We start from the raw sequence: 10,000 nt of genomic DNA on the forward strand, positions 1-10,000 counted from the left end.
TTCATTATTTTTTCTTCCTCTTCCTGCTTCTTTTTGTTCTCCTCCTCCTCTTCTTCTCTCTTATTTTTTCCTCTCACTATTCCCCCCTTTGCCTTTTTTTCATCCTTCTCCTCCTCTTCCTCTTCCTATTCCTCCTCCTCTTCCTCCTCCTCTTCGTCTTCTTCCTCCTCCTCCTCCTCCTCCTCCTCCTTCTCCTTCTTCTCCTTCTCCTTCTCCTCCTTCTTCTCCTCCTTCTCCTCCTTCTCCTTCTTCTCCTTCTCCTTCTCCTCCTTCTCCTCCTTCTCCTTCTCCTCCTTCTCCTCCTTCTCCTCCTTCTCCTTCTCCTCCTTCTCCTTCTCCTCCTTCTCCTTCTTCTCCTTCTCCTCCTTCTCCTCCTTCTCCTTCTCCTCCTCCTCCTCCTCCTTCTCCTCCTTCTCCTCCTTCTCCTCCTTCTCCTCCTCCTCCTCCTCCTCCTTCTCCTCCTCCTCCTCCTCCTCCTCCTCCTTCTCCTTCTCCTCCTTCTCCATCTCCTCCTCCTTCTCCTCGTTCTCCTTCTCCTCCTTCTTCTCCTCCTTCTCCTCCTTCTCCTTCTCCTCCTTCTTCTCCTTCGGCGCCGTCTGCGAGGGTCCTAATCTCCTGCGTGGGTGCTTCCCCTAGCCAGTCGCCTTGGCCCTTTGTTAACTTGTCTTTGTTTTCCTGTGATTTCATTTCTTTCGCTCATTGCTTCCCTGTGACCCAACTTCTTTGGCTCGTACTTCCTGGAGTATGTAAGTTCTGCTCTCTTTCTCTCTCTCTCTCTCTCTCTTTTTTTTTTAATTAATTTTCCTTTACTAAATATTTTTCTTGCCCTTTCTCCTTCTTTCTTCACCTCCTCCTCCTCCTCCTCCTCCTTCTCCTCTTTCTCCCGTGCCTCTTCTTCCTTTTTATTTCCTCCACCTCCTTCACTTCCTACTTCTCCTTCTTCTCCTCCTCGTCTTCCTCGCTTTCCTCCTTCTCCTCCTCCTCCATCATCAATGTCTCCCCTACCTCTTCCTCCTCTTTCACTTGCTCCACCTCTTTCACTTCCTCCTCCTCTTTCTTCTCCTCCTCTTTCTTCTCCTCCTCTCTCTCCTCCTCTTCCCCCTCGCCTTCCTTGTCTTCCTCGTTTTCCTCCTTCTTCTCTTCCTGCCCTCGTCAGAATCCTCTTCCCCTACTTACTCCTTTTCCCTCTCCTCCTCCCATCCTCTTCCTCCATCTCTACGTTCACTTACATATATACGTCTGCTTTCACCACCTCCTTCATCACCCCTCGGCAACTCCAACCTCCCTCCTCCTCTACCTCCTCCTTCTCCTCCTCCTCCTTTCGTGTGCGCGCGTAATTCTCGGTGCCTTGGCTCAGGCTTTTGATGTTACCACTGCCCTGCAGGATGTTGAGGTGGCTCTTCCTTCCTCCTCTTCATCCTTCTGCTCCTCCTACAACACCTACTCCTTCTCCTCCTTCTCCTCCTTCTCCTTCTCCTCCTTCTCCTCCTTCTCCTCCTTTTTAGTTTCTCTCCTACTCCTCCTACTCTTCCTCCCTCTCCTCCTCTTCTTCGTCCTTTTCATATACTTGTTTCTTCTTCTCTTTCTTCCTTCCGTTCCTTCCGTTGAGGTGGCTCTTCCTTCCTCCTCTTCATCCTTCTGCTCCTCCTACAACACCTACTCCTTCTCCTCCTTCTCCTCCTTCTCCTCCTTCTCCTTCTCCTCCTTCTCCTCCTTCTCCTCCTTCTCCTCCTTCTCCTCCTTCTCCTCCTTCTCCTCCTTCTCCTCCTTCTCCTCCTTCTCCTCCTTTTTAATTTTTCTCCTACTCCTCCTACTCTTCCTCCCTCTCCTCTTCTTCGTCCTTTTCTTTTACTTGTTTCCCTTTCTCTTTCTTCCTTCCATTCCTGTTCAAGTTTTTGCTTCTCTGCTTTCTTCCTCTCCTCAACCTTTTCCTCCTACGCTTCTTTGCCTCCTCTTCCGATAAACCCCTTTCTCCTCTCTCCATGCTCCATCTCCTCTTTTCTTCTCCTCCTCAGTTCCTCTCTCCTTTCTTCTCCTCACCTCCTCCTCATCTCTCTTTCTACTCTTTCATCTCTTCTTGCTTTCCCTTCTTTTCCGTCTCTCCCTCCTCTCTCTCTCTCCTCTTTCTTCTCTTCCTCTTTTTCCTCCTTTTCTTCCTCCTTCTCTTCCTTTATTCTTTCTCTTCTTCTTTCTTACTGGGATATTGGCTGCATAGGTTTTAAGCAGTCAATATCTTTGTGGCTTTAGCGACATTCGTAAGACCCATATCCACGCAAAGAATACTGATCAACTCCAATTACTGTTATCCCTCTCATATAAATCTCTCCTTAAATCTCTCTTCTTCCACCTTTTCAGGACAATATCGTCCTCAAGGATAGAAGCACTGGTTATCACGAATTACGTGTCACACCATCCTCTTCGTTCACGACATTTCTCTGTTCCCTCTGGTCCTTCTCTTTCTTTTTCTCATCCCGCGTTCTCTCCATAGTTCATTTCCTTGATCTTCTTCCTCTCCACACATCTTCTCTGATCCACCTTTCTCTAATTCTCATACCCTACACCGTTTTCTTTTCCTCTTCATTCCTCTTTTCTTTCTGTCTCTCCAGTTCCCTCGACTATGTCCTCTGCCATTCTTTTCCTTCTTCACAAAATCCCTGTCAGACTCAACTCGTTCCTGTTTCTCTTTCCTGAAAGAAAAGCAGTGAGAGGCCTACGCTTGGGGACCGTTCAGCTATGACTGAGGACATCACCTTTGCCCTATGTGTTGGTAGACTCCAAACAGATCATTATATATATATATATATATATATATGCATATATATATATATATATGTATATATATATAATATATACATATATATACATGTATACACGCACACACACAAACACACACACACACACACACACACACACACACACACACACACACACACACACACACACACACACACACACACACACACACACACACACACACACACACACATATATATATATATATATAATATATATATATATATAAAATATATATATATATATATATATATATATATATATATATATATATATATATATACTGACAAATATCTTCTATGTTACCTTTGTCTATTTCCGTCTGCACCTGGACAAATATTTCCTACTCCGATCTCTTCCATGAATTGATCTTCCTTTGTTTTTCATTTGTTTCTAACTGTCATAGTCTTATACTTCTTTATCTATTTCCATAAACTTGTGTTTCTTGTGTGTCTTTACCTGATTTTACTTTTCTTTTGGCAAATCTTTCCCATTTCCCTTTCTCTTCCGATAGTCGTCTTTACTCTGACAAATCTATCCTATTTGTACGTATCTCCTCCAATTTCTATTTTTCTCTAAGGATCTTTCTTGTTTATGGCTATTCCTGTTTTGTTTTTGTTTTTTGTCTGGAAATTTTTCCTAATCCTATCCTCCTGCAATTTCATCCTATCTTTCTTCGTTCTGTTTTTTACATTTCCCCCGATTTTTTATATATCACCTTTGCCTTTCTCATTCTTTCTCTATGCTGAAAAAAAATTCCTTTTCTGTTTATATCTGTTCGTATCTTACACAAATCATTCCTGTCTTTCCTTGTATTTCATACTTGTATATCTTCTTGCATTCTGTAACAGAGGATTCCTAATTTAATGTGATTATTATTATTTTTTTTTATCTTTTGATAAACTACGGTTACAAGAGCTAAGCTCTTGATTTTGCCTCGACCGGATAGTACTTCTGTTGATTTCGATTTCTCTTGATACAAAGCATTTTCCTCCCCCTTCTACTCTCTCTATTTTACTCTTTTATTCTTTTACTCTTTTACTCTTTTACTCTTTTACTCTTTTACTCTTTTACTCTTTTACTCTTTTACTCTTTTACTCTTTTACTCTTTTACTCGTTTACTCGTTTACTCGTTTACTCGTTTACTCGTTTACTCTTTTACTCTTTTACTCTTTTACTCTTTTACTCTTTTACTCTTTTACTCTTTTACTCTTTTACTCTTTTACTCTTTTACTCTTTTACTCTTTTACTCTTTTACTCTTTTACTCTTTTACTCTTTTACTCTTTTACTCTTTTACTCTTTTACTCTTTTACTCGTTTACTCTTTTACTCTTTTACTCTTTTACTCTTTTACTCTTTTACTCTTTTACTCTTTTACTCTTTTACTCTTTTACTCTTTTACTCTTTTACTCTTTTACTCTTTTACTCTTTCTTCTTTCCCTCCTCCTTATATTACTCCCCCTTCTCACTTTTCTCCTCTTCTTCTTTCTCTACCTCCTACTCTTCCTTCCTTTTCTCATTTTTCTCCTCTTCTTCCATTTTTCTTATCTTCCTCCTCTTCTTCCTCTTTTTCCTTCTTTTCCTCCTCTTCTTCCTCTTTTTCCTTCTTTTTCTCTTCTTCCTCTGCCTCATCCTCTTCAAGTGGATCAAAGGCTATAACAAGGGTGAAGCAAACAAGGTCATCATAATAAAATAACAGGGCAGGACTCGCATTAATGGGTATAAACTGGACAAATTTAGATTTAAAAAGGAAATAAGAAAGAATTGGTTTACTAATAGGGTGGTCGATGAGTGGAATAAACTTAGTAACCATGTAGTAAGCGCTGAAACTATTAGTTGTTTTAAACAACGATTAGACAACTTTATGGATGGGGATGACAGGTGGTGATGGATACGGAGCTGCCTAGTGTAGGCCTTATGGTCTCTTGCAGTCTCTTATGTTTATGTTCTTATGTTCTTTTTCTTATCCTCCTCCTCTTCTTCCTTCTTTTCCTCCTCTTCCTTTGGCTCCTCCTCTTCATCCTTTTCTCTTATTCTTCTCCTCTTCTTCCTCCTTTTCTATCTTCTCCTCCTCCTCTTCCTGTTTTATCCTCTTCCTTCTTTTTCCTTATCCTTTTTCCCTTCTTCCTGTTTTTCCTTCCTCTATTCCTTTCGAACCTACTCTTTCTTCTCTTTTCTCATACTTTTTCCTTCTTCTCCTTCTCTTCCTCTGCCTCCTCCTCTTCATTCTTTTTCTTCTCCTCCTCCTCTTCTTCCTGGTTTTCCTTCTTACCCTCTGCCTCCTCCTCTTTCTTTTTTTTTCTTGTCCTTCTCCTCTTCTTCTTTCTTTTCCTTTTTTCCTCCTCTTCCTCTGCTTCTTCCTCTTTCTTCTTTTTCTTATCTTTCTCTTCTTCCTTCTTTTCCTTCATCTCATCCTCTTCTTCTGTTTCCTCCTCTTCTTTTTTTAGTCCTTCTCCTATTCTTCCTTCTTTTCCTTCTTCTTCTCTTTTTCTGCCTCTTCCTATTCCTTCTTTTTCTTATAATTTCCCAATTACCCTTCCTCTTCATTTTCCTCTTCCCCTTCCTCTTTCTCTTCCCCTCTCCCTCCCTCTTCCTCTTCCTTCTTTTTCGTATATCCTCCCCTTCTTCTTACTTTTCCTTCTCCTCCTCTTCCTCTTCTTCATACTCCTTTTCCTTCCTTACATCCTATTACTCCTCCCCCTCTTGCTTAATCTCTTCTTACTTCCTCTTTTCATCGCCAACTTCCTCCTCTTCCTCATCTTCCTCTTCTTTTTTCTCTTCCTCTTTCTTGTGGCGTAATTGGAAGCGAGCGAGTTTCACATTTACTTAGTTGTGGGTTTGAATCCTGCACTTCCTTCCGATTTCCATCAGTGACTGTTACTTGCTCCAACAGTTCCTAGAGCTCAGATTAAAGCTCCTTCTGGCGTAGGCTTCTCGCCACATTTTCTCTTTTCTCTTTCTCTTCCTCGTCTTCTTCTTCCACTTCCTTCTTTTCATGTTTCTTTTCAACTCCCTCCTCCTCCTTCTCTTCCTCTTCTTCTTCTTCCCCTCTTCCTCTTCTTCCTCTTCCATTTCCACTCTTCCTCTTCCTCTTCCACTTTCTCCTCTTCTTCCTCGTCCTCTTCTTCCACTTCCTTCTTTTCATGTTTCTTTTCAATTTCCTCTCCCTCCTTCTCTTCCTCTTCTTCTTCTTCAACTTCTTCTTCCCCCTCTTCCTCTTCTTCCTCTTCCACTTCCACTTCCTCTTCCTCTTCCACTTTCTCCTCTTCTTCCTCGTCCTCTTCTTCCACTTCCTTCTTTTCATGTTTCTTTTCAGTTTCCTCTTCCTCCTTCTCTTCCTCTTCTTCTTCCACTTCTTCTTCTCCCTCTTCCTCTTCTTCCTCTTCCACTTCCTCTTCCACTTTCTCCTCTTCTTCTTCTTCTTTTTCCTCTTCCTCTTTCTCATTTCCCTTTTCCTCTTCCTCCACTTCTTCCTCTTCCTTTTCCCCTTACCTTTCTTTTTCATTTCCTTCTTCCCTTTCCTCTTCCTCTTCCTCTTCCTCTTCCTCTTCCTCTTCCTCTTCCTCTTCCCCTTCCTCTTCCTCTTTCTCTCCCTTTACCTTTTCTTTTCCCGCTTTCTCTACCCTTTCTCCTTCCTCTTCTCATCGTTATCCCTTCCTCTTCCTTTTTTTCTTCCCCTTCTTTTTCTTCTTCCTCTCCACCCTTTTCCTCTTTTACCTTATGGCCTTTGTCCTCTGTCTTTATTCCCATCCCCTTTGTTCCTTTTCCATTACATTTTATCTTTCCTTTTCCTCTTCCCTTTGCACGCCTCTACTCCCGTCTGTCTCTCCTCCTGTTTCTTTTCTTACTCTCTTCATCCATGTTTCCTCAACCCCTCTTGTTCTTCTTAATTCTTCACCAGACACATTCTCTCTCTCTCTCTCTCTCTCTCTCTCTCTCTCTCTCTCTCTCTCTCTCTCTCTCTCTCTCTCTCTCTCTCTCTCTCTCTCTCTCTCTCTCTCTCTCTCTCTCTCTCTCTCTCTCTCTCTCTCTCTCTCTCTCTCTCTCTCTCTCTCTCTCTCTCTCTCTCTCTCTCTCTCTCTCTCTCTCTCTCTCTCTCTCTCTCTCTCTCTCTCTCTCTCTCTCTTCAGTCGTTTGTAATCGTTGTCTGACTCCCACACTTTTTTGGTTCTCCATCCAACACCACGATCTCGTACTTCCTTTCTGTACCAAAATCTCCTTTTCCTTTTCTCCTAGTTACAACACCGCCATTCTTACTTTATTCCCTCCTCTTCCTCCTCCTCCTCCTCCTCCTTCTCCTCCTCCTCCTCTTCCTTCCTCTCCTCCGCTAAATCTTCTTTTTGCTTTATTCTTTTCACCCCCTCTTCCTTGCTTTCGTCATCCTTTTCCTTTTTATTTACTTCTTCCTCCATTCCCTCACCTTGTTCAATTTCTTTTTGATCTTACACAACCCTTTTCACCCTCTTTCACCTTCATCTACTCATCCTTCACCTCCTTCTCCACCTCCATCTCATATATTCTTTTTATCGTTGTCCTTGTTTTCCCTCTACTATTCCATATCTTCTTTATCTTCTTGTTCCGTTTTGCGTTTTTTTTTCTTCCTCTCCTCCTTAACTTCCTCCTCCTCCTCCTCCTCTCTCACTTTTTCCCTTCTACTCCTCTTTCGCCTTCTCTACTTCCATCATCTTTCTTTCTCCATTTTTTCACTCCTCTATTTCTTCTCCCTCCTTTTCCTCCACCTTCACTTCCTCTTCCCCTTTTATTGCTCATGCTCCTCCTTCTCTATTCCTTCCCTCCTTCTCCCTTCACTTCCTCCTCCTCTTCCTCTTTGATTCCATAATTCTTTCTTTGTCAACCCCAGGCTCATACAGGCGGCGTGGCCCGGTCCCATCATGGGAACTTGGTGGCGTAACGTATATCATCTTAATCGGTTTTACATCATGGGAGCTGCCACGTTCCGTGACACCATTCCGGGACACCTGCTCACGCCTCAGTTGGTGCCTATATGGGCACCGGGTCGACTCTGCACCTCGGACGCTGCTGCTCGCACATCGTAATTTGCACTTGGCCAATCATTCCCTTACAATCACATCCTCTCTCTCTCTCTGTGTGTGTCTGTCTGTCTGTCTGTCTCTCTTTTACTCTCTCTCTCTCTCTCTCTCTCTCTCTCTCTCTCTCTCTCTCTCTCTCTCTCTCTCTCTCTCTCTCTCTCTCTCTCTCTCTCTCTTCCGCGTAGGAGTGTTGGGTCAAAGGAATAAATTCCAAATGCATGTCTCATCGTAATCTCGGTTCAGATGTCAGCTTGCGTGAAAGGTTTGATATTTCATACACACACAGACACACACACACCCCCACACACACCCCCCACACACATACACACACACACACACACACACACACACACACACACACACACACACACACACACACACACACACACACACACACACACACACACACACACACACACACACACACACACACACACACACACACACATACACACACACATATATATATATACGAGTTTATGTGTATATAATATATGTACATGTATATGTATAAGTATGTGTATATGTACATATGTATATGTATTTGTATATATATATATATATGAATATATATATGTATATGTATATGTATATGTATATGTATATGTATATGTATATGTATATGTATATGTATATGTATATGTATATATACATATACATATATATGTATATATATATGTATATATATATATATATATATTCATATATGTATATTAGGGATATAACTTTTTAACCTTTTTCAACATTTTAATTTTCCTGATGTTGCATATGATGAATATTTGCCTCTATGTTAGTTTTTATGTTATATTATTTTGGTTACGTAAAAACCTCCCGCACCCAACATCATTTCAATTTTGCTGTACACACGAAGTGAGGGTCTGAGGGGGTGTCAGGGGCAGTATTGCTGTCAACAGTCTCAAATCAATTTTGCTAGCTGTTGTTTTGAGTGTGCTGTGTTGACAAAGAAACAGTGGCTTTACAACTTTGCAGTTCTGTAAGTATCATTGAATAAGTTTTCTTACCTTGTAGCATTTTGAAGTACATGTGTAAAATAGGAGGAAAACGGATACTTACATATTACTGGATAGTAGATACCTTTTGTGCATTATAATGAAAAATAGAATTTTTTTTTTAAGTACTCTTTGCAGCGGATAGTGCATTCTCTATTCTCATTTTTCATTAGATGCATTCTGCTTTTAGATTCGAATATGTCTTTTAAAGGTAAACGATCCAAATCAACGGTGGAATCAGTTGGAAAGAAATGGACACGGGATTTTGACAACAACTACAAAACGCCGTCCAAGCATACCAGAAACGAAAGAGGAGATAAATGAGATCATGAGCAAAATGCCTTTGAACAGGAACATTGTTGGTTGATTTTTGGGGTTGTACGATGAACTCAAAGGGCGAGCAGACCGAATATCTCAAGAATTACTGAAGTTTTGGGAGAAACTTAGCTTCCCTTTTCTTTCTAAGATGCAAGTTTTAGGTAGTAAAAGTGATTAGAAATATAGAAAGCGGTAAAATGAAGAATTTGAAAGAAATCTCACTCATCGTTTTGATATTACATAACCGAGTGGAAACTGGCTTTGCAGTGAAGGCAAATGACTTTACAGAAAACAAATAAAATTAGAAGGGCGTGTGGGATACACGACTGAGAAAATGGCTCCTGTGTCAACGATCCACCCTTCATCAAAACCGTCAGCAATACTCAAGTGCAAAAGTTGAGCAGTAGCAGTGAAGAAGAAAATAACAGCATTGGTTCTGATGTTGCAGAAGAGTTTCCTCTTATGAAACTAAAGTATCATGCAACAAAATCTGCTGCCAATTGGCCTTATTAACAAGGAAAGTATCAATTGTTCTTCAAAACTTGGCTGAAGATGGAATAGATGTCCCACACCATCACAAACTGGAATTTAGCGTCGTGATCATGAATGTAGAAAGAGTCAAGAACCGGCTGAAATTAATTATTGGTAAAGAGGAATATTGCTTGTATTTTGATGGGAAGAGAATTGACAATAAAGAATATCAATTGGTCTGTGTAAAGAACTCTACAAAAACTCTTCACTTAGGCATTTTAGCTTGTAAAAGAGGATCAGTTGAGGACATCTTTATCCCACTGCAAGCCCTGCTAGATGAATATAATGCATGGAGTG

This window comes from Oratosquilla oratoria, chromosome 2 (genome assembly GCF_046742065.1).
Source record: "Oratosquilla oratoria isolate Oo_2021 chromosome 2, ASM4674206v1, whole genome shotgun sequence".
Lineage (NCBI taxonomy): Eukaryota > Metazoa > Arthropoda > Malacostraca > Stomatopoda > Squillidae > Oratosquilla > Oratosquilla oratoria.